Raw genomic sequence first — 20,454 nt, 5'->3', positions numbered from 1 at the left:
GTAATGGTTTGTATCATCGATGCCCAAGGATGCAATTGATAGTAATTATGGACAAAGAAAAAGAAGTAAAGCACTTTTCTGCTAACAGCAAGAATAACTGCCATAGCTCGTGAGAAGGAATAATGGATAAAAATTTGTTATTTTTAGAACTGATGCTCACCATATCGATCTCTATTCTATACACAAATCTCTCACTGAAAAGAAACTGTGAATTTTCCTCTTAAAGACTTCTAATTTTTGCACTTGTACAGATGTTACAGAGTAAATTTTTCCCATTTAGGGGTGTTAAGAGCTCTACTCCAAATAACAAATGTGCCATAAATCCCCAGTGTAGAACACAGATAAAGAAAGAAAGAGCAGGGGGAATGTGCATATTTTCCATCACGCTGCTAGAAAACTGTGTTTACCTAACAAATTCATCACAATGGAGCTTCAATTAGCCTAAATTCATTAAAAGGGTAAACTTACAGTTTTACTGTGTTGATGTGTGTCTTCAAGATCTTTGCCCACATTTTTAAGACAAAGTCATAAAAAACTTCTAGATGTCCTCTTAGCACCCATTTTAAGCATTTAGAGGTTTTTTTTCCTGACAAAATGTTCATCTTGCACACAGATACCTCCATTTTTGATGATAAACAGAATGGCCAGCAATATATGCTAAATAAGTTTATGTGTTGCCTAAATGAATGAATGCATAAACTTTAACTTTCACAATGAACTATCTTTATTTTCAACACAGTTGATACCTCTAACATTAGAGGTGCTTTTTCAGTCAGGAATTAAAAATTCCTGCCCTTCTGATACTCACTAAAATCTCATTTATGAGTTGTCTGCCATAAAACTCCTACCTTAAACCTGCTAAAGACAGTTCATATTCAAGACAATTGTCTAAGGAATAAGCTGACATATATTTATTCCTTCAAGATTTTTCAGGCTTCTTCCCTGTGTTTCCAAGTAATCCGAAAGCTGCTATAATCACTTTGCTTCTTCAGGTAATTGCATTAAGTTTTGCTCAGGGTGTCTACCAAAGGTTGATCATATGTGGAAGATCTTTCTTATATTTTCCAAAGTTTCTGTTGGAAATACAGGCCATTATGTTATTCATATATATAAGCATCCTCACAACACATGAGTTCTCTTGAACTTCTATCCTTTCATTTACAAATATAACAAATTCAAATATATACTGAGAAGCTATAGTTTTCCCATCACAGATGTCTATTTGGTTGTTTGGCTGGTTTTGATATACACAATCTCCTGTCCAGTTGTGTACCCAGCTTAACTAACCCATGCATCATATATCATTGGTTTTCACCTCAGAGTCTACACTTTTCTTGTCAATTACCACAGCTTACTTTTAGATTAGGTAACATGTAACAACATTAAAAAGTATATCATGATATATGTTAAAAACAAAATGGTAAAAGTATATCTAAAAACGAAATATAAAATATTAGTTTGCATTGCTGAAATCATTGTTTTAATTCTAGTCTATCCACAACTGGTGGCTAGAGCCCAAAATGAGTCCACACGAACAAATCTTTCTGATCTACATAATCTGCTTTAAAAGTTAATACTAAACATTTTTATTCTACATTATTCTTCACTGGCACTTAGGGAAATATTAAGTTAATTTTTATTATTCTATGCCAACTTCATTCATAAGGTTTCTATGCCATCTGTACTATTCTCATATACTCAATGCAGAGTTTTAGAAATACTGCTTAAATAGCTAAATAAGTTTGTTTTTTTAACTTCAGGGTAAGTATCATTTTATGTTCTTCAACAATATCGAAGTTACTCTTGGCCACATCATAAATAGATGCCTATCATGGAATGAGCAAACCAACAAATCAAATGTCTAGGCTACAACCTCATAGTTACCTCTTTCTTACAAAGTGACTGTGTCTTTTAGGAAGTAAAAAGAATTTTGTAAGTGAAGCAAAGAATCAAATCCATTTTGCTGCTATAAAATGTCCATAGGTACAAAACAAACTGATGTATGAATCAAATAATTATTCCTGAATGTCTATTCTGGGCTTTATGTGGGTAAAAATTACCACAAAATGAGCATTTTTTTTTTCAACACTTCAGGAACTCCTAAGTTTTTTCACTTAAAAATTCAGTTTTGGATAAACTAGAGGTATAGTGACAATGTAAGACAAAAATGAATACAAATGACCCATTTGTTTTACTGTCAACAATGCCAATTATAAGGGGTGCCTGGGTGGCTCAGTCCTTTGAGTATCTGCCATCAGCTCAGGTCACGATCTCACAGTTCATGAGTTTGAGCCCTGCAACAGGCTCTGTGCTGTCAGCTCAGAGCCTGGAGCCTGCTTTGGATTCTGTGTCTCCCTCTCTCTCTGCCCCTACCCTGCTCACATTCTGTCTCTCTATATCAAAAATAAATAAACCTTAAAAAATTTTTTAAATAACAATGATAAAAAATGGGTTTGAGATGAAAATATAAGTTGAGATAAGAAACTTTTGGAAAGTCAGTTCAGAATATTTCAAAAAGTGCATCATTCATACAAACTGCCCCCTCCACCCTACCTCTTTAATTTTCATATTTCCATTCATTGTCTATTTTTCCACTTTTTAAGAGTTAGAACTATGGTATCATCTTCGATTTTTGTTCACCCTTTCCCTCCACATCAATTGTTAGGAATTGACAGAAAGGAATTTCATTGAAATGTTTCTCATCACTGCCTCTCCCATTGAATGAAGTATAGGCTTCACAGCATGGAATTAAGACTTTTCATGGTTTCAATCAATCTTACCTACTTAACTTTGCTTCCTCCTACTCATTTCATAAAATTCTCTTTCCAATGCCTTTAAATCTGGGACCTCTATCTTAAGTAAATTCTTAAGTTAAGAATGTTCTTACTCTATTCTTTGATATCAGCCATCTATTACCCATCTAGGTTTTTCCAATAGATTTTAACCCAATTTTAATTAGACTTATTCTCTGAATAACGGCAACACTTCATTTTGCACTTCATTCATTCAGTGATTGCTTGTTTTCTACATCTTTTTTAATATGTATGTGGCCTACAAAACATAGCCTTAAAATGTTGTGGGAGGTCCGAGAGTTATAATATAGTATATAGGTATTACCTGTGAAGTATAATCCTCTCTTAAGGAAAAAGCAAGAATGGTCACCAAAAAGATAGCTGTTTTTTTTAATGTGCTCATTAAAAAAACATTTGTTTAGATGAATTCCAGACAGATGAACTTACTCTAGCTATAGGAAAGATTTCATGCCACAGGCAAAGGATCTACTTTGATCATCCTTTAAACCCGTAGAGAAAACTATACTAATTCTCCATTAGGGACTAAATAGTTATTCAACTGGGACCATCGCTGAGCAAGAGATGTTTTATTAAAGCAGTTAACTTCCTCCTCTGTATGGTCTCAGAAAATCAAAGCCAATGTCGATTGAAGTTAATGAGTTATTACAGAGGGTAAAACAGTAACTAATTTATGATCATTTAATCCTAGATTTAGAAGATTTCATGTTGTAATTAGCACTTTTTCTCTCAGATAGTCCTTCAAAGATGGGATACGTTTTAAGAGATATTTCAAAATAAGGGATTTTCAAACATCTACCTGTAAGTATTCTAGTGCTTAAAAATTCTCACAGCATGGAAATCTATACTGGTAACAGTCCAGGGTTATGATCCTTGGTTTTTTTTTTTAATTTCTACAAAATATAGAACTGTCCACCTTTCCCATGAGCTCTTTTAATACGCATAAAGAATAATAATATTCAATTATTTCACCATTTTCTTTTTTAAATGAATTATTCTTTTTTTATTTTTTTTCTAACATTTATTTATTTTTGAGACAGAGAAAGACAGAGCATGAATGGGGGAGGGTCAGAGAGAGAGGGAGACACAGAATCTGAAACAGGCTCCAGACTCTGGGCTGTCAGCACAGAGCCTGAGGCGGGGCTCAAACTCACAGACCGCAAGATCATGACCTGAGCCGAAATCGGATGCTTAACCAACTGAGCCACCCAGGTGCCCCTTAAATGAGTTATTCTACTTCCTTAAATTTTTTTTATCAGAGAGACACTATTACTGAAAATCTGTGACCACAGTTTTTATTTTTCTCTTTGACTTTCTCCATATATTCCAGATTTTTCTTTAGATGAATACACCACAAATGCTCAGAGTAATAAAGAGGAGCGTGACCAAAAGCAAAAATATATTTGTTCCTGGCTCTTAAAAATATTTCTTGCATTTTACAAGTCTAAGGTCTAATAATACCTCCATGGTTTCTAAATTGTATTTCTTAGATGTGTAGGAACTGATGTAGTAATGGCGGAACAGGAAACTTCTATAAAAACCTAATAGAAAAGGCATATTCACCACTGATAAAACTGATAGAACTACACAGATCATATTGAACACCAATTTTTTTGCCATCTTTCATGCATAGGGTTTGATACACTGTAAATATTTAGCAAATGTTTTCTATTAATAAAAATTGTATACTCATTGAATACTACTGCTACTCAATGATCAAAAAATGGATTTCAAGAGATAAGATACACAGATAAATCTTTATTTAGTAAAAAGAAGACAACTGATAATTTTTATAAAATGCAGTGTTTTAGGGTAAAAACTTCATGGTTTTCATTGAGAAAAATATTAATACAGATAACTGAGCCCACAGAAATACAAAAAAGCATAAAGGTCTACTATAAACAATTACACACCTACAAACTGGACAACCTGGAAGAAATGGAAAAATTCATAGAAACATACAACCTACCAAGACTGAATAAGGAAAAAATAGAGAATCTGAACAGATCAATTCCTATTAAAGAAACTGAATCACTAACTAAAAATCTCCCAACAAAGAAAAACCCTGGACCAGATGGCTTCACTGCTGAATTTTACCAAATATTTGATGAAGTATTACACCAATTATTTTCAGTATTCAAAATAAGGGAAGAGAAGGAAAAACTTCCAAACTCATTTTAAAGCCAGTACTTTCTTATGCCAAAGCCAGATTCAGATACTCTAGAAAAGAAAACTATAGGCCAATATCCCTGATGAATCTAGATACAAAAATTACAGTATTTTCAACAAAATATTAGCAAACCAAATTCAGCAGCACATTAAAAGAATCATTCACCATTAATGAGTGGGATTTATCCATGGTCTGCAAAGATGGTTAAACATATGCAAATTAATCAATGTAATACATCACATTAATAGAATGGAAGAAAAGAATCATATGAGCATCTCAACAGATACAGAAAAAGCATTTGACAAAATTCAATATCCATTCATTACAAAACACAACAGATTAGAGAAATAAGAAACAAATCTCAACATAATAAAGGCCACGTATGACAAATCTGCAGCTAACATCATATTCAATAGTGAAAGGTTGAAATTTGTCCTCTTACATGAGGAACAAGACAAGAGTGCCCACTATCACCACTCCCGCTCAACATAGTACTGTAAGTCCTAGCTAAAGCAATCAGGCAATCAATCAACCAATCAATAAATAAAATAAAATAAAGTGAAATAACAGTAACAGAATTGGAAAGGAAGAAGTAAAATTCTATTTTCAGATGACATAAATTATATATAGAAAATCCTAAAGACAACCAAAACTGTTCAAACTAATCCACAAATTCAGTAAAGTGGCAGGATACAAAATTAACACGCAAAAGTCAGTAGCTTTTCTGTACACTAACAATAAATTTTCTGAAAGAAAAAGAAAAAGAAATTGATCCCATTCACAATGACATCAAAAACAATAAAATAGCTAAGAAGTTTCATCACAGAGGTGAAAGATCTCTATTCTGAAAACTGCAGACACTGATGAAAGAAATTCAGGATGACACAAATATATGAAAAGGTATCCCATGTTCATAGATTGGAAGAATATTGTTAAAATATCAATACTACCAATAGCCATCAATAGACTCAATACAATCACTATCAAGGTTACAACTGCATTTTTTATAGAAAATTAAAAAAACAATTTTTCAATATTTACTTTTTTTTTGAGAGAGAGAGAGACAGAGCATGAGCAAGGTAGGGGCAGACAGAGAAGACACAGGATCCGAAGCAGGCTCCAGGCTCTGAGCTGTCAGCACAGAGCCCGATGCAGGGCCTCAACTCATGAACCACAAATCATGACCTGAGCTGAAGTCAGATGCTTAACCAACTGAGCCACCCAGGTGACCCTACAGAAAATTTTTAAAAATACACTCAAAATTTATATGGAACCACAAAAGACTCTGAATAGCCAAATCAATCCTGAGAAGAAAGAACAGAACAGGATCATACTTCCTAATTTCAAACTACACTGTAAAGCTATAGTGACTAAAACAATATGGTACTGGCATAAAAAGAGGCAAAAAGAGACCAGTGGAACAGAATCCAGAGCCCAGAATAAACCAGAGTATATATGGCCAACTAATATTTGACAAGGGAGCCAAGAATACTTGGTGTAGAAAAAATAATCTCTTTAATAAGTGGTGCTGAAATAACTGGATATCCACATACAAAAGAATGAAACTGGACCCAAACTTTGCACCACTCACAAAAATTTCCTTGAAATGGATTAAAGACTTAAATGTAAGACCTGAAATTATGAAATTCTAGAAGAAAACAGGAAAAAAAGCTCCTTGACATGTGTCTTAGCAATAATTTTCTAGAAATTCCAGCTGAAGCACAAGCAACAAAATACAAAATAAACAAAGGGACCATACCAAACTTAAAAGCTTCTGCACAAATAAATGTGTCAACAAAATGAAAAGACAATCTATAGAATGGGAAAAAATGTTTGTAAACCATATATCTGATGAGGGGTGAATACCCAAAAAAATATTTTAAAAACTCCTACAATTCAATAGCAAAAAAAAACAAATAGTAGAATTTAAAAATGGGCAAAGCAACTGAATAAATATTTTTGCAAAAAGATGGTCAACAGATACATGAAAAAATGCTTCAAAATCACTAGTCATTACAGAAATGCAAATTAAAACCACAATGAGATATCTCATGCCTGTTAGAATGGACAGCATTAACAAATGAGACGATAAATGCTAGCATGCATATGTAGAAAAGGGAAAACCTTGTGCACTGATGGTGGGACCGTAATGTAAGTATTTGGTACAGTCACTATGGAAAACAGTATGAAGTTTCCTCATAAGAATTAACAATAGAACTACCATTTGATCCAGAAATGTTACTTCTGGGAATATATCTAAAGGAAACAAAAACTCTAACTTGAAAAGATATCTGCACTCCCATGTTCACAGCAGCATTATTTACCATACGAAGACAAGGAAAACAACCTATGTGTCTATCAATAGATGAATGGATAAAGAAGTAATATATATATTTCACACACACAAACAATGGAATATTACTCATCTATAAAAAAAAACAAGGAAATTCTATTAATCGGGACAGCATGGATGAAACTTGAAGGCATACTGCTAAGTCAGACAGAGAAAGACAAATACTGTATGATCTCACTTAAATGCAGAATCTCAAGAAACAGAACAAAACAAAACACCTAACTCATGGAAAAAGAGGTAAGACATGTGGTTACCTAAGGCAGGGGCTGAGGGGAGGTAGAATTAAAGAAAAGTGGTCAAAAGGTATAAACTTCCAATTATAAGATAAATAAGTAATAGAGATGTAATGTACAATATGATTGCTATAACTAACACTGCTGTATGATATACAGGAATGTTGTTAAGAGAGTATATCTTAAGAATTTTCTTCACAAGATTTTTTTTTTATTTTATCTATATGAGATAATGGATGTTAACTAATCCTATTGTGGTAATCATTTCATAATATATGTTAATCAATCATTTCGTATACCTTAATCTTATATAGTGATATATGTCAATCCGTTCTCAATAAAACTAAAAATAATTACAAATGAATCGGGTTTCAAAAAATTGGAATTTAAATTTAAGATGATTTTTGTGCTAGCCTTCTACATCTTTTTTTTTTTTACATGAGCTATGTTAATATTTGTCTTTACAAAATTTCCCTCTTTTGTATGTGATGCTCCATAAACTTCAAGATATTTCTGAAGTGGTTTCTGCCCTCCAAATTACTATATAGGTTTCTAAAATCTGTCTTTAGGTGTGGTCTTCATGTTGTCATATTCAACACTAATTAAGTTGTTCAAACATATTGGGTTAACAAAACACCCTCAACGAAAAAGCACTGCTTCTATGCCACAGATGACAAGTCTTTAGGTATATGTTTTCATTTGTTTGATCTCCCTTGCATTTATTATAGAGAGACACAGCATATTTTTTTTTCTTTTATTTGGTGGAAATCGTCTGCATGAGAGAAAAGCAAAAGAAAGGAAAAGGAAAAGTTACCAAAAAAATTAACAGCATGGATTACAGTCTCTCAATCTACTGGGTTTTTCATAGAAAACTAATTAGAGGCAAAGAGACTATTTTATCTCAATACCAGAAGGTAGCTTATAAACAAAGGGGGAAACTATTTGCTTTACACTGTGTTTTACAAACTGAAATAGCAAAATATTTTAACTTTGAGATAACGAGAAATGTAAATTTAAAGGTTCAGGAGACACTCAATTTAATGTCATTCATGACTCTTCACACAGAAGCCTTTGCTGGTTTTCTTTTTATCATACGAAATGCACAAATATTAGGTCCTAGGACATCAAAGTTATGTAGTACACATCTCACCATGATGAATATTATAATCCTTGAATGTAAAAGCTATATTAGTAACAAAATAAAATCAATGTTTCCCAAAGATAATCAGTACTCAGTTACTTTCATGAGGCCACATAAGGCAGTTAGTAGAGATAACATTAAATATATTTGTTTGCTAAAATGAAGGCTATTATAATTACCAATATATTTGCCCAGGCAAATCAGTATTACTCACAGCCCTGCCTCTTACATATAGCTCTTCAACTGATAAAGTTCTTATCACAAGTCATTAAAATAGTGGCTAATAGATACAAGGAAACAGAGTTAATTTTAAAAAGAAATGCTATTCACTGAAACTGAATAAAATCTGGGTAAAATAAAGTTTGAAAAAATAAAATCAATTAAAGCCCATCTATTAAAGAAAGTCTGACTCCAATTCCAACTTAAAACATGTGGCTCTCTGTAGCAGAAAGTCTTCTCTATAGAGGATAAAAATAGATGAACTTACAAAATGCAGCAGCGCCTTGTTTAATCACAGCAGGACAACTGAGTATATTCTCTCAGAATTCTTCTTGGGTACATTTCCTGAAAAAGAAAATTTAAATAAACTTAAAGGCTGAACTTAAAAAAAATTAACTATAAGGAAACTAAGTTTGTGTAACGGAAAGACCAACCACACAAATGCTGTACAAATTGTAGGCCTATCTAAATAGTCACGAAACCATAATATCATAGAGAGTGTTCCTAATGCCATTTGTGCCAATATTCAGGTCATGAGAAAGAATTTCTATCAATTTCTAAACAGTTCCAAAATATTTAGATACCTCAGTATGTTAAGAGTGGGTCAACTGAAGGTTTATTTTCTGTAAGACAAAAAAAAGTTGTTTGTATCATGTATGTGCGGCTGAGCAGCTAAGACACTCAGCAATGACTCCAAAGTCAGAGGACAAACAACAACTCCCAACTAGAATACCTGGTCCCACGTTGATACAGTTATTTCATGATGATTAGCCTGAAATCAACAGAATGTTTGAAATATAATGAGGGTTGATGGAGGGTGGGAGGGAGGGGAAACTGGGTGATGGGCACTGAGGAGGGCACCGGTTGAGATGAGCACTGGGTGTTGTATGGAAACCAATTTGACAATAAATTTCATATCAAAATAAAAAAAGAAATATGATGAGGATGAACAAAAATATGACATACTTGAAGGATATACAAAACAACACTGTGTGAAGCTAAGCAACAGGTTCACTTATGGATCCTTAGACATTCTAAGCAGCATATCAAGAAGAAACAAGCCAGGTGGGTGCACTCCCTCTTACATCCCTATGTATAAAACAGCACTAACTATTCCATCCTTCATTTGTTTTAGAATTCACTCCAAAGGAAGGCAAACATGACTACAATATTGAATTGCCTATGCGTGCTTGAAAGGAGTAACAATGTCAATTGTCCATTCAGTGAGCTGAACATCAATCTCTTAGAATCTCCCCTTATTCTTTTTTTCTATGAAGAAGGATCACAAGGTAGTATTTTAACAAACTATTAGAAGATATTATTGATCATTTTTCAAAGAATGTATAAAGTAACATTGTAGTTGTAGATAAAATATGACATGTTCATATGAATTATATATAATATGAATTACATATAATGTGAAATATGTGTAATATGAAATATTATATTTATACATCTATTTATAGAATCGATATACAGGGAGCAAAGTGAACATTGTATAATAGCTATTTGAAATTAGCTTGTCTATAGAATCAGTAAATTGACTTACAAAAGTCAACTGCTGCTAGGAACACACTGTAGCCATATCTTGTAGAAAAACGAAATTCAGACTATATACAACAAATTGAAAACCAGATAAGTCAGAGAAATAACAATAACAACAAAAGTTTCCATAAGGGAAGAATAAAGTATATAGAACTATGAGAATTGCTATTAATTTTTGTTATTATCAATGCAGTTTTAAACACAAATAAGTCTTTTATTTCTACTTTCACTGCATATTTTTAAATAAGTTGCCTATTTTCAAATACCCAAAATATAAAGAATATGGCCAATCAAATACCCATCAACAACTGCAGATGATTTCTTTTACAATTAAAGAAAGGTATTCTTCTTGGGCTCAGAATAGTCCAACTGCTGTCATCCAGCTTTAACTATGGCTACCTTGTTTTGCTCAAATTAAACTGGATAGCTTAAAATTTTTACATGTTTCAAAAGACCTCATAGTTACAGATTATATAATTTAAATGGAATTTAGTTATTAAAATCTGAGTTTCAAGTAGAAAGTATTGCAAAATATCAACGGATCTATTAGCATAATTAAAACAAATAGAAACCCTAACAAATTGTTCAAAAATTATACTGTCATTAATTGCATGAGACCACTATTAGGCATTATGTTACTTCATCATTTTAGGCTTTCCGAGCTGGCCTTTCAAAGCTTAATAAACCAGATGCTTTTCTTCTTCATATGTCCCTATTCAACATTTACTTCCCTTTGTGTAATAAGGCATGACAGTCAACAAAGGGAGGAAGGTAGATGGGAGGAAGAGGAATAAGAGATCGGAAGTAAGGGAAGAAGGGAGATAGAACAAACCTTACATAAAGAGATATGTATTTGGGGAAAGGAGGGATTCTAAGACTAAACTGTAGTGACCACAGTGTTCTTATATATTTTGGCATGTGGTGAGGTGGGTGTCAAAATTATCTCTGTATAAGTAACTGGGGAGAATGCTGACAGAGAATTAAGTAAATAGAAAACTGCATAGATAAATTTATCCCACAAATAAATTATACAAGCAGAAGTGGGAGAATGTCATGATTTAATTAACAGATGGTACATAATGACTAGATATGTGATTTATCTTTCAAACTATTCTGCCATGATGAATACTGAAGATTCTTTTGCAAAAAGGGAGAATATAGGTTACAGTTGTTTCACTAAAAATTGTGAAAATTTTGTTTCACTAAAAATGCTGGATGGGTTTGGGTATTCAGATTGAGCATAGCACATCTAATGGTGTTCCAGTAACTTGCAACATTTTCACTTTTGTATTTTTATTATAAATGTTTATCCGAAATAGTTTATTTGCATACTTACTATGCCAAACTTCCAGTAAATGGGATAAACTGTTCTATTATAATACAATAGGATCAATATACATCATTCCACTTGAGTTTGCAAAGGAGAAACAAATCTGATAAACTAATAATCAAAATATAGTGGTGATTTAATACTATCTATAATAATCTGTACCTCTAAACAAGTAGCTGGGCTTCAAATTGGTATATCCATCAATATCTATTTATCTAACTATCTGCTTTCATATGCTTATAATATATATGTATCTGTAAAATTAAAAAATCTCTCCCTGCATTAATTTAGTGGATATATTTATATTTAATGTATTTTTATTGAAGTTAATATCAACTTCATTTTGTTGATTGCAACATTGCTGCAAAGTACTACTGAATCCCCTATCTATGTCTAGAAGGTGCTTTCATTATGATATAAATCATTATTTAACTGTAATTTTTTAAAAAAATTTTTTACATTTATTTTTGATAGAGAGACACAGAGCACAATTGGGAAGGGGCAAAGAGAAAGAGACACAGAATCTGAAGCAGGCTCCAGGCTCCAAGCTGTCAGCACAGAGCCCCACATGGAGGTTAAACTCACAAACCACAAGATCATGACCTGAGCCGAAGTGGGACACTGAACCGACTGAGCCACCCAGGTGCCCCTATTTAACTGTAATTAATCATTAATAATATAAAACTAAGTACTGACACACTCTTAAATGAGAGATTATTAGATAATGATGCATTTACTGTAAAATAATCAAAATATTTAGTGTGGAAGTTTGGTCATTAGAAAAATTAAATGTTGTGTTAAAACTTACTGTTATTTTCCAAGGCAGACCACATATGATGTTATATTACACTTGATTATTTTTGCTAAGTAGTGGAAACACAATAAAATGTACAATAAAGTTATAAGAATACAATTATTATAAACTGATTTTCTTATAATAAAAAATATTGAGACAAGAAGACAAAAAATGGAAAACTTTCCACCAAAAAAAAAAAAAAGAAAATTAGAACACTGAAAAAAAAACTGAAGAATGAGGATTGAATGACAAAAAAAAAGGGGAAAAAACCTCAGAGCTATTACTTTTGCAGAATGTAGTATGAATCATCACTAATAGAACAGGATGTGAAATTATCTCCCACTTCTAGGTCTACAAGGACTACTGACTTTCAATAAAAAAACTAGCAGAAAAACAAAATCCTGAAAACTTCATCAAACCAAATGTATTCCACCAAAATCTCAAAATATGGACACATTTTTCATATTCATCAGAGAGCTACTCTTGCTAAGAATCATCATCTCATAAAATAAAGCTTGACATTACAAAAGTCAGCACAGATAGGAAGTTTTGGGATATTTGTCATATTCTTATTTTCTCAAATGAAAAAAAATCACTATATTCTGTTTGCTTTATGCAAAGAATCTTGTAGTCAGTGTGAATTTCTGCAGGTATAAAAAGTATCAATGAATACTTGAGAATGACCAATACTCAACTCTGGCGAGTGAGTAAACAAGAGTAGAAGAGACTGAAAGGCAATCACAGGATCAGGTATTGAAAATGTAAATCTAATTTGGAAAAATCAATAACTACTTTTGTTGAAGAACAGACACGAAATGAAAATAAGAGATGGCATGTTTTTGAACACATAATATACATAATTTTGGTTTTGGCAAAGCAAATGTGTTCAGAAGATCATCCAAGGAAGTTTGAAAGTGATAATTGAAATTTCTGCATTTGGCAAAGATCATAGCAAAACTTGATAATATTATGAAAGGATATTTATTCACACTAAAAACACTGGCATCCAGTAATATGACACATTTAAGAAATAATATACAAAGTTGAATAATTAGATTTATTACAGAAGTAATGAATCATTCTTTTTGAAGGAAATGTTAAATGTCATTCAAATTATTTTAGATACAGCTCATGATGTAATCTTTGTATAACAAATTATAATTAGTGAGAATTGGATAATTTGAAATTTTCAATATTTTTATGTAAACATTTTTAGGACATTTTTTCCAAAACAAAATTTTTGCAAATTCCTAACATTCAGAATCTAGGGGGAAGTATTGATGACTATGGATGTCATACCTGCCACAAAATATGCAAAAGAAAAATAGATTTCAGTAAAATTTTAATTCGAGGAGGCAATACCCAAAATAAAATTCTATGGAATTAATTTTTTTTATCTTTCTGTCTAGTCTGTAGGCATGAATACTTAATGATACAGAAAAAATTTCTCTGAACATTACTGATCTTGTCTTATGAGGCTGAAGATCTTAACAATATTCCTTGGCTTCAATTAAATTTTGTATGTTATTGAAAAATTTTCAACCATAAAGATGAAAACATTATGAATATTCAATGTATAAGTTAAATTGATGCTTCATAACAATAAAACTCAATGCTAACAAGCAATTCTGTATATAAATCTCTTGATGAAAATGCTAGACAATGATGTACATTCCAAAATACCTGCTTTTAAATTTATTTCCTAGTTCTGCATGATGCACTAAGTTAAAGTAGCAATTCAGAGGAATCTACAACATTTTTTGTGAACGACCAGATTCTAGATGTTTTAGGCTTTGCAAGCCACATATAGTCTGGGTTGTGCTGCATACTCGTGTGTGTGTGTGTGTGTGTGTGTGTGTGTGTGTTTGTGTATGTGTCAAAACATAAAAACAAAAACAAAAACATTCTTAGCTCATGGACCATACAAAAGCAAGCCACACTTTGCCAGTTTCAGTTTCAGAGTTTCCTAATACAGTAGCCACTAGCCACTTGTAAATTTAAGTAATACAATAAAAACCTCAGTTTCTCAGATACAGCAGCTACATTCCAAATTCTCATTAGCCACGTGTAGATTTAAACTTTAGCAAATAAATTAAACAAAATTAAAAATTATCCAGCTCTCAATAATTCCAAGAACTCAATAGGCACATGTGGTTACTGGTTACTGCACTGAACACTAAAGATAGAAAGCATGTTTGGAAAGTTCTATTGGATAGTACTATTTTAGAAAAAATATATTCAAGAACCCAATGTGTGTGTATCAGTGTGTGTGTATCTCTTATAAGCATTAGGAAAATTCAGAGCAAAAATGGCTGAATCTCTTGACATTGATACTAACCCCTGCCTTGTAGAAAAGACAAGAATTTAAAAGATGACTTAATTTGACTATGAATTCCATTCCATCTTTAATGTAAAACTGAACATTTCTGCATTTGGCAAAGATCAATATCTCAACTCAAGGTCTCCTTTAAATAATTGAATAATTGCTATTTTCAAAGAATATTTCACAATACTCAGGACACCTGGGTGGCTCAGTTGGTTAAACGTCCGACTTTGGCTCAGGTGACGATCTCACAGTTCGTGGGTTCGAGCCCTGTATCAGGCTCTGTGCTGACAGCTCAGAGTCTGGAGCCTGCTGCAGATTCTGTGTCTTCCTGTCTCTCTGCCCCTCCCCTGCTTATGCTCTGTCTCTCAAAAATGAATAAATGTAAAATCAAATTTTTTAAGAATATTTCACAATACTAAAAAAAGAAACCTTTCTCATTTTAGATCAATGCTTACCCCATTTTAATGGGCACACATGTCATCTAGGAACCTTTTTAAAATGCAGATTCTGATACAGTAGTTCTGAATTGGGCTATAAATTGTGCATTTCTAACAAATTCTTAAGTGATACTGAAACATCTGGCCCAGGGACATATAGCTTCAGGATGATGTATGCAATTTGGTGGATTATGATAAATATAAATGGAAATTAATACTTATTATTGACTAAACCGAGTAATAATATGTATTGTCAGGAACTAAGAACCTTAAGCCATTATTTAAAGTCCAGTATGACATTAATTAAGTATTTAAAATATTTGCATTAGTAATTTACAAGGTAGTTTTATTTTTTTTATTTTTTTTTATTTTTTTTCAACGTTTATTTATTTTTGGGACAGAGAGAGAGCATGAACGGGGGAGGGGCAGAGAGAGAGGGAGACACAGAATCGGAAACAGGCTCCAGGCTCTGAGCCATCAGCCCAGAGCCTGACGCGGGGCTCGAACCCATAGACCGCGAGATCGTGACCTGGCTGAAGTTGGACGCTTAACCGACTCCGCCACCCAGGCGCCCCTACAAGGTAGTTTTAAAGTATGACTTCCCAGGGGCATCTGGGTGGCTCAGTCAGTGGAGCGTTGGACTCCTGACTTAGGCTCAGATCATGACCTCACAGTTTGATGAGTCTGAGCCCTGCATCAAGTTCAAGTGTGGAGCCTGCCTGAGATTCTCCCTCTCTCTCTGCCCTTCCCCTGCTTGCACTCCCTACTTCTCTCTCAAAAATAAATAAATAAATAAATAAATAAATAAATAAATAAATAAATAAATAAATAGCGGATTAATGATATTCCACCACTTATTTTTAAAAAATGTTTTCCCGGGGTGCCAGAGTGGCTCAGTGGGTTAAACATCCAGCTTCAGTTCAAGCCATGATCTCGCAGTTCATGAGTTCAAGTCCCACATCGGGCTCTGTGCTGACAGCTCAGAGGCTGGAACCTGCTTCAGATTCTGTGTCTCCCTCTCCCTCTGCCCCTCCCCTGCTCACACTCTGTCTCTCTCTGTCTCTCAAAAATGAATAAACATTAAAAAAAAACTTTTTAATGTTTTCCCAGAATATTCAATGTCCTTTGTCAAATGTAAATGTGATTTTTCTAAATTAAGTTTATTAGAAAGGATTTTTCTACAAAAAGACTATCAAATATACCAAACTCTAAAGTAAAAAAACTCAGTATTGGAACATATAAATATTAAAACTGTCTAAATAATTTAATTTTGAATTTCTGATTTCCATTACAGAATTTCAGTTGCCTCAATGTCAATCTCTTTATGCCTTCTCCAAAAACTAGAAATCAATAAGTTTATAAAACAAAATTACCCATATCCTACAGAATAATTAAGAGACAGTTGTAAAACTTTCAATAACAAGTAAATTAATATATGAAATCAACACTGACAGGGGTGTCTGGGTGGCTCAATTGGTTGGGCATCCACCTTGGGCTCAGGTCATGATCTTGTGGTTCGTGAGTTCAAGTCCTGCATCAGGCTCTGCGCTGACAGCTCAGAGCCTGGAGCCTACTCTCTCTGACCCTCTCCCTCTCTCTCTGCCCCTCTCCCACTCGCTGTCTCTCCTTCTCTCTCAAAAATAAATATTTTAAAAATTTAAAAAAAAAAGAAATCAACATTGACAGTTTGCATCCATTCCTAGGCAGAAGCCGATTATGAAAACAGAAGTGGGGTAAGTAAAGTTGAGTCCTAGTGGTCACAGAACGCAGTCAACATCAATTAGAGTGTGTAACTATAAGTACAGAAAAAGATGATTTACCAAAGAGATAAATAGAAGCAAATGATTCATAATACATATAATTAGGATCACCAAGAAGAAAAATCAAATAATGAAATAGAGTATCTTAAAATATAATTCAAGAAAACATTCCAAAAAGAAAATAAATTCTTTATGTATTATAAAAAGTGTCAACCTGCACTTGAAAATATAGTCAAATAAAAAACATGCTAATAAGTATCCTAATAAAATTATTATTTTTGGATGCAGAAAAACATCCTCTGGACATACAATGAAAAAGAAATGTTTCACAAAGAAACAAAAGAAAATTTTGTTGACCACAGACTTCTTGACAGAAATATGCTAAATAAGGAAACATTGGTGAAACATTATCAATGAAGTAATTCTGGGTGTGAGAGGAGTTTAGACACAGCCAGGTTATTTTTTTTATTTTTTTTTAAATATTTATTTATTTTTGAGACAGAGCATGAACGGGGGAGGGGCAGAGAGAGAGGGAGACAGAGAATCAGAAGCAGGCTCCAGGCTCTGAGCCATCAGCCCAGAGCCCGACACGGGGCTCGACCTCACGGACCGCAAGATCATGACCTGAGCTGAAGTCGGACGCTTAACCGACTGAGCCACCCAGGCGCCCCCACAGCCAGGTTATTTTTAAGCATCAAGGCTTAGAAAAACAATATTAAGCTTTTGAGAACTGAGAGGATGCTACATTCATGAACCCTTCTTTAGAGCTCTAGCTAATCAAAAGACAATTAGGGAAATTTTGACAAATCAAGTAGTGAGGAACATTTTATATATTTATTTGTGAACTAAAGAGAATAGTACAGACTGGGACATTTGTGGAAGAATAGTAAGTAAAGGTTATGAATTTAGACACAGTAGAAATAGTTCAACTATGAAATGAGAAGCAGAAGAAAAAGGCTAGATGATTAGCACATAGAAACTATTAAAAATGGATATTACTTAACACTAAAGCTAACAAAGCAAGTAACAGAAAGATAACTAAGGCAAGTAGTGAGAGAACTGTAACAAGCATGAATATAATTGTTAGAACAAAGTTGCAAATCTTGCTAAATAAAAAAAAAAATTACAAAATAGTACAGTACACAGAAAACCTAATGAATGAAACAGTAATGTAAAACATAATACACACAATAACTTGATTTTGTAAGATGGAGCTGAAAACAAATACTATAATGACTTCAATAAACATTCTTAATTCACCTTTAATTTTTTTAAGTTTATTTACTTATTTTGATAGAGACAGAGACAGCATGAATGGGGCAGGAGCAGAGAGAGGGAGAGAGAATCTCAAGCAGATTCTGTGCTGCCAGCACAGAGCCCAATGCAGGGCTCAAATTCATGAACTGTGAGATCATGACCTGAGCTGAAACCAAGAGTCAGATGCTTAACGACTGAGCCACCCAGGCGCCCCTCACCTTTAATTTTTTAAGGAAAATTCAATTCTGTTCTGAATATAAGATCCACAGATAAACAAAATTGATTCAAAAAAGCAAAATATAAAAGGATACGCAAAGGTATCCTAGTCAAAGTAAATAAAATGATCTACCAATCAAATGTAGTAATTTTCAATTCTAATACAAGAAAGTAAAATGCGGATCCAAAAACACGAAAACAGGCAACAAAACAAAAAGCACATATAATGACAACTTACACTGATAAAGGCCAAAAATCACAATGAAGATATAAGAGTTATAAATACCTAAAAGAAATAACACCACAACCACCTTCAAAATAAACAAACTCAAGTAGAATCAGGGATAAGTCTTCATATCAATACAAGTTAGCCATACAGGAGATCCTCAAAAACTCTTAGCAAGTCTTAGAGTAGAAATCATACAAACAATACTCCCTAATCACAACACAGTAAAACTAAAAAATAATCACAAAAGTTATTAAAATCTCCATCACTCAAAATTTTTAAAAACTTACTCAATTTCAGATTTGAAGTGATCATTTGTTGCCAAAATCAAAATATTTTTTAAAATAATGATAGTGACATCTTAGGATGTCAAAACTTATTATTTATAATAAAAACATTAATCAAAGGAAATTCTTTAAATACATAGATCACAAATTTTAAAAAAGTGTTTAAATGAGTCAAATATTAAACTCAACAGCTTTGGAAAAAAGTAAACCAAAAGGAAGAAAAAAATAAACACAAAAACACTGAGGTGAAACATTTTGTAAAGAAGTAGTAATAAATTATCCTTTGAGAAAAAAATTAATAAAAACATCACAACCATGAGCTAAACTAATACACACATGACAGAAATCATAACACCAATTGATAAGAACAATGCAATGACCTTTGAAACTGATGATGTTCAAAACTACTAAGACATTTTGCACAAGTATATGCAAATTAATTGGAAACTCTAGCTGAAATATATAATTCCATAAGAAAATACATTTTACAGAAATTGACAGTAGCAGGAAACAAAGCTTAAGTGGTCCCACTTCTAAAAAAGGAATAAAGTTATAACACAAATACCACACACAAAACCAGGCTCAGATATTTTCACAAACGAATTCAATCAAATCTTCAAAGACCAAATAATGTTAATGCTATTTAAACTGTTCTTGAGAATACACAAAAAAACATTTCTAATGATTTTTATGAAGTGAATATAATACCAATGCTTGATTAAATTGTACTACATAAGAAAGCTATAATCTATAGGTCTATTCATAAAAAATCATAAGTAAAATATTAACAATCTAATTGCTCATTAAAAAAACTTAATGCATTATTACAGTGAGATTTATTCCAGAAATTCAAGGATGGTTCAATATTAGGAAATTCATTAATACAATTCATCAAATAAATAGACTTATGGAGAAAAACCTGATGATCATCTTAAGTGCTGAAAATATTTGTGTCATTCAACCATCATTCTTTTTTTTAAGCTTTTATTTAAATTCTAAAGGGTTGATGGGGGGTGGCAGGGAGGGGAAAGTGGGTGATGGGCATTGAGGAGGGCACTTGTTGGGATGAGCCCTTTGTAGCAATGTGGATGGAACTGGATAGTGTTATGCTAAGTGAAATAAGCCATACAGAGAAAGACAGATACCATATGGTTTCACTCTTATGTGGATCCTGAGAAACTTAACAGAAACCCATGGGGGAGGGGAAGGAAAAAAAAAAAAGAGGTTAGAGTGGGAGAGAGCCAAAGCATAAGAGACTGTTAAAAACTGAGAACAAACTGAGGGTTGATGGGGGTGGGAGGGAGGGAGGGGAGGATGGGTGATGGGTATTGAGGAAGGCACCTTTTGG

At 33.0% G+C, this 20,454-nt stretch overlaps 1 protein-coding gene across 2 annotated transcripts in view; it reads right to left on the bottom strand.

Moving 5' to 3' along the window:
• The window catches only part of MARCHF1 (membrane associated ring-CH-type finger 1), an 889,798-nt gene that overhangs the window by 591,680 nt on the left and 277,664 nt on the right, over positions 1-20,454 (bottom strand). For both annotated transcript variants that reach the window (XM_043566174.1, XM_043566194.1), the window contains exon 2: positions 9,195-9,271. The gene's annotated coding sequence lies outside the window, so the exon portion shown is untranslated. The remainder of the gene's footprint in view (positions 1-9,194; positions 9,272-20,454) is intronic.

The sequence above is a fragment of the Prionailurus bengalensis genome, chromosome B1 (genome assembly GCF_016509475.1).
Source record: "Prionailurus bengalensis isolate Pbe53 chromosome B1, Fcat_Pben_1.1_paternal_pri, whole genome shotgun sequence".
NCBI classification, from domain to species: domain Eukaryota; kingdom Metazoa; phylum Chordata; class Mammalia; order Carnivora; family Felidae; genus Prionailurus; species Prionailurus bengalensis.
The sequence above is the reverse complement of the archived record's forward strand: the minus strand, read 5'-3'. Positions and strand labels throughout refer to the sequence as shown.